This window comes from Camellia sinensis, chromosome 9 (genome assembly GCF_055761805.1).
Source record: "Camellia sinensis isolate YWXY chromosome 9, ASM5576180v1, whole genome shotgun sequence".
NCBI classification, from domain to species: Eukaryota; Viridiplantae; Streptophyta; class Magnoliopsida; order Ericales; family Theaceae; genus Camellia; species Camellia sinensis.
In genome coordinates, this window is record NC_138969.1 from 31347473 (window position 1) to 31353201 (window position 5729).

The 5729-nt window shown below is 30.6% G+C and overlaps 1 non-coding gene across 1 annotated transcript; it reads right to left on the reverse strand.

Annotated features, from left to right (window-relative positions):
* Positions 1 to 3198: 3198 nt before the first annotated feature.
* LOC114318279 (uncharacterized) lies at positions 3199 to 3895 on the reverse strand. Its single transcript, XR_003648970.2, has 2 exons — positions 3766 to 3895; positions 3199 to 3455 (listed from the first exon to the last, which is right to left on the reverse strand). It is a non-coding gene; the product is annotated as an uncharacterized LOC114318279 (transcript).
* Positions 3896 to 5729: the final 1834 nt, after the last annotated feature.

Here is a 5729-nt window from a genome sequence, read left to right on the forward strand (position 1 = left end):
ATATGAACATCAAAAGGTAATATGATTTATATGGTATACACTTTTTAAAAGATGTGTATTAAATATATACACTTTTTTTAAACATATTTTGTGGTATATATTACTCATTTTTGTTGTATATATATATATATATATATATATTTGTAGAGTTACAATAATTCATGATCCAGAAATGAAATTACGTATTTTTGTGATAATGTTACATATTTTTTGGTTAAAAAATATTTGGATAAAAAATATGTTACATTATCACACAAAATGTATAATAATACCAGAAAATGCATAACTTCATTTTTGAATAATAAATTGTTGTAATTTTTCTAAAAATTACTTAGCATTTACTACAAAAATACATAACAGATACACATAGTATAAAACTTTTGAAGGAATGTTTACCATAGAGTTGCCCAATTTGAGTTGTCTAAATTATAGAAATTATCTTTTTGCCTATTTGGCTCTATTGATTGGAACATGCATATCCAATTAGACAATATGAACTCAAATATGAAACTAAAGACTAAAATGAAAGAAATACATAATTTAGAGATAAATATGAAATTAACAGTTTTTATAAAGCATAGTTGGAAAACAATATTCACCATGTTTGGTTTTCAGATTTCCAAAACAATTTTTTGAATTTTGAATTCATATTTTTATAATTTTAATGATTTTTGAAAATATTTTAATCAAAATTTGTTTTTAAAATTTTTTAGATTCACTTAAGCTTACTATACTTAAAAAGTAAAAAATTTGTACAATTTTTTTTTAAAAAAAATTCGTTGAATATAACAAAATACAAAAATGTATTGAATTTTTATATTTTTTGTATTTGGTGAATTTTTAATTTTTTTTTAATAAATATTATACTTTTTAAGCGTATTTAGATTATATTTATCTAAAAAATAAAAAAATTGTGTAAAATATTAAAAAAATTCACTAAAAATATAAAAACATAAAAGTCAATTTTTTAAAAAGTCAACTCAATTTTTTAAACCAAACATAGCGATTACCTCTAAGATGTCTCCAATGTTAACAATGAAAGCATTTGGAAGAGGTTTAATAGGAATCCACATTCCATCTTTCTTGATCTGCAACCCTTCCATTTCATTGATATAACGGAGAATGGTGAGTCTGACCAGGTTCGAATAAGGGGTCAGTCCGATGACAAGCTCTGCTTGTGGGCATGATGGATAATAGTTCATCCTCATGGCACTACAAGAAATCAATTTTTAGGAACAAATTTATTCTGTCCCTAAACGTGTAATATTTGTTGGAATTTTTAATTTTTATTTTTTATCAACAAAAAAAGATTTATTGATGATAAAACAAAGTATAAGCAACAATACATTAACAAAACAAGGAAGTACACTAAGCATCATAGCTAACTTCCACAATCCCAACTAGGTTGGCAGTGCGAAGGAAGCACAATCATATGTAAGCACTTGACTCAACCCAAGATTGGTGAGAAGTCAATCAGAAAACAGAACACCAATATAGCAAAACAAAAGGCAAGCCAAAAGGCAGGGCGAACAATAGCAACCTCTGAACCGTAGTATACATCAGCAGTATATGGCAAGTCAAGACAGCAACGTACAACAACAAACAATCTCAGAACATCGTCAAACATCAGCAGGTCTCCCAAGCCATACCACCCTCACCTACAGTAGCAACAAATAAGCAATACACCAGCTTTAGCCAACTAATTTTGTTCGTTGCAAGGTTTGTCCCCAATGCTCCGTCCAGAAAAGTCAAAAATTGACTTTTAGAGAAAATTTTGCGTTTGCTACTATAAATAGACTTTTAGAGACAAAAATATGTGGTTACAAAAAGTTTTGATTTTGAGACAACCAAAATTTGTCTTTAAATGCCTATTAAAAACTATGGCAAAAAAAGTAGTTTTTGAGACAAAAAAAATTGGTCTATAAATTTTTAGTTTTTGAGACAATTAGAAGCGGTCCATAAAAGTTTTAGTTTTCAAGACGATTAATAGAGGTCTCTAAAAGTTATAATTTTTTTTGAGACAACTAAAATTGGTCTCTAAAAATTTGATAATATATATATATATATATTTTGCCTTTTGATTTTGTAACATTACTCATATATGACTTTTGCATCAATAATAAAATTGTTTCTCTGAAAAAAAATTGGATTTTTTTTTTGATCAGCAAAACAAAAAGCTATATTGATTGCAACAACACACAATGTAAGATTCAAATGATATTTTTTTTATATATATTTTTCCTCCTATTTCTCAGCAAGCAAACAAATATCAAAGAACCAAATACCAGAACAACTTTCATTCACATCCACTAATTTATTATCAGCAATTATGCTAATATATCATCACAAACATCACAAATTTTTCTTTAAACGTCTATTACAAACTACGGCAAAAAAAAAAAATTTTTGAGACAACAAAAGTTCGTCTCTAAAGTTTTAGTTTTTGATAAAATTAGAAGTGGTCTGAAAAGTTTTAGTTTTCGAGATGACTAATAGAGGGCTCTAAAAGTTATAATTTTTTTTGAGACAACTATAATTGGTCTCTAAAAATTTGATAATATATATATATATATATATATATTTTTTCTTTTTGATTTTGTAACATTACTCATATATAACTTTTGCATCAATAATAAAATTGTTTCTCTAAAAAAAAATTACAATTTTTTTTTTTGATCAGCAAAACAAAAAGCTCTATTGATTGTAACAACACACAACATAAGATTCAAATGATATTTTTCATATTTTTCCTCCCATTTCTCAGCAAGCAAACAAATATCAAAGAACCAAATACCAGAACAACTTTCATTCACATCCACTAATTTATTATTAGCAATTATTCTAATATATCATTGCAAACATCCAAAAGAAAGCAATTTGACTTTGACAGTTCCAGCAAAAAATCAAATAACCAAAAGCATAACACTAATACATCAGCCAAAATAACAAAAACACCAACTGCAACCCAGGTACCTTGCAAACCCCTGTATAGAAGTTGCACCTTTGGAGGGGCCACATTTCTCCATAACAAGTCAAAAATGTGGCTGATAGCTCATATGAGAGTTTGAGCATATTTAAAGAGTTCACTTCAGGGCCTAATAGCTCATATGAGAGTTTGACCATAACTTGTTTGATTAATATGGAATTCCTAATGCATTTTCACAAACAAAATAAGGTAAATTATAATCCATGCTTTGATTCATTAGCACATAATATATGGATTCTATATCATAAACTGACCAATTTCAAAAGTATCATTTCTAATTTATAAGGCTGGTGCTACAAGTATTGTTTATAGCATTCAACTATTCAATGAACAGATTGTAAATTGCCGTCATATCTACCTACAGAATAGAACAACTCATTGCATCTTCTTCTCAAGGGCTTCATTGAAATGGCATTCAAAATCTCACAGAGAGCTCCCAAGCCTTCAAATCGACGCAAGCTTGCAAGACCTGCATAGAACTGAGAGCTTAGACCAAGCTTGCAGGACATGATAACAGTAAACACTATATAATTGCTTTCCTTTCTAATTTCTTACCCAAAATCTTGATTCAAAAGCAAAAGTTTAGTTTGTTGGGATGGCTAGCTTGGAAATGAAGACTGAAAACTGTATCTTACTTGCAACATATTGGAATGCTAAGAGGGAATGCCTAATGTAATGTGTATATTTTGTCAATCACAAGCTAAATGTGTAAATTACTTAATGTTGTTGTATAGAAACCCACAAAGGAAGCTGAATGTAGATCTCAAAAGATAACTTACTAAGAAGAAAAATTAGTAGAGGGTCCTCTTTGACTGATTTGCTGCATCAAGAAGTTGACTTTGGAAAATTAATCGGTATTAAAATACAATGAAAGTTAACGAAAGATTAAATTCTGAAACTAAGATTAACATCAAAACCAAAATGCTCAACAAAAATCCACGCAACTGTAGGTCAAGTGGATAAATATCGGAAGCCTAGTAAAAAAAAAGAAAAATAAATAAAAGAAGAAGAAGAAGAAGAAGAAAAGGGACAAATTTCCAAATCCAAAGCAATAGAATCTTGAAAATATATTTAGCTAACTATTTTGCTTTGACATGACTGCGTAGTAGTATAAAACAGAAAGATGCCACCATTCCAACCAAGTACTCGGCTATAGCTCTATAACTCACGCAAATGGGCCATTCCTATTAACAAAATACAATTGGTATACGAATCAAAATAGAAGGGTAATAACCCAATGTTAGGTTCAACCAAGGAAATGAAGAGAACAAAATTGCTGCTTGAGCAATATTTAACAAAAAGCATAAACCAAAAAGGAGGCTAATGATGTTATTATATAGCAAAAGTGTTGGAAAAAAATAGTTTTTTGGTAAACTTTAATGTGAAATTAAAGTAGGTCCTAACCATTGGTTAATGTGAGATTAAATTGGTTTAGATTCTTTGTAACAAGATCTTTACACCACAGAAAAAATGGCCAAAAACCATTGAGAATTGAATGAGAAATTATCTCATAAAGATCGCCTCATGAATGATGTATTGGGAATTGTGTATAACTATTAATCCCACATTGATTGTAGAGGGAAACTTTGATGGGTATTTAAATCTCAAGATTTTGATAAGGGTATGAGCCCTTTGGGGCAGCCAAATTTTTCGAAGGAAGAGAGTAATGGTTGTTTCAAGGATGGGCTTGGGGCTAAGACTATAGTTCAAGTTGGTTATGGAAAAATTGCCACACGCGTGTGTGCACGCGCCGCCTGCCCTCTTGGACTAGGTTGGGTCCGTGGATCTTTGAACTTGGGCTTGAGGGCTAGCAGGAATGGGTTGGGTTTGGGCTGGGCCGGATTGGTGGTCCACCAACCTAATCTTTTTGGGCCAAGTTTACTGCAGATATATACCCTTGTGTGTACAGAATATATATCTCATATATAGTATTGTCCCATCAGTTTTGGTCCATTTCTCCAGCTGTTTTACAGGAGTAACAGTCATTAGTTGCCAGCCTTCATTAGTATTAGTTGCTAGCTTTCATGAGTATTGGTTGCTAGCCTTCATGGCTGGAGGCTCCTCCTCTCTCTCCATGGCATATAAAAGGAGACCCATCTCCCTTGGTGTTGGTATAGATTTTTTGCTTCTAGAATATACTTGTCAGTTTGCTTGTTCATATATTTTTTTTTGTGTAAGAGAGTGCTGCCATTGTCGGTTTGCCAAAGCTAACAGAAAGTTCTTCTGCGTTAGCCGGTCTAAGCCATCTTATCTTGGGAGACAGAAATCGACATTGCTCCAGCACTCACGGTGAGATGACTAATCCGTTTTAAATACTGTGGTATCACACAGAATTTGGTTTGATTCATCGTCTTTCAATATATTATGTGATATGTATTTCTGTATTATGCTCTAAAATGTAATATGGATTTATTTGATGTTCTATTATTGAATTTAATAAATTATGAATCTATTTATCTTGTTTAATTTACACAATTTGAATAACAAAGAGAATATTACATTTGATTCTTTATTTCAACTAGACTGTCTTTTTAACGATTGGCAGAAAGAAATGTATGTTTGAGCTTTATCAAGTGCACATGAGCTAAATTTACCCATATTGTGTTAAGTTGATCAAGCTTTTACAATTGCACTAGCCCCTGAATAATGGCTTCTTAATACATAAATATATAGATCCAATGAAAATAGTTCATCTAAACTGATATCGACGAGACGTAAAATTAGGAGATGCTTGCAAAAACAA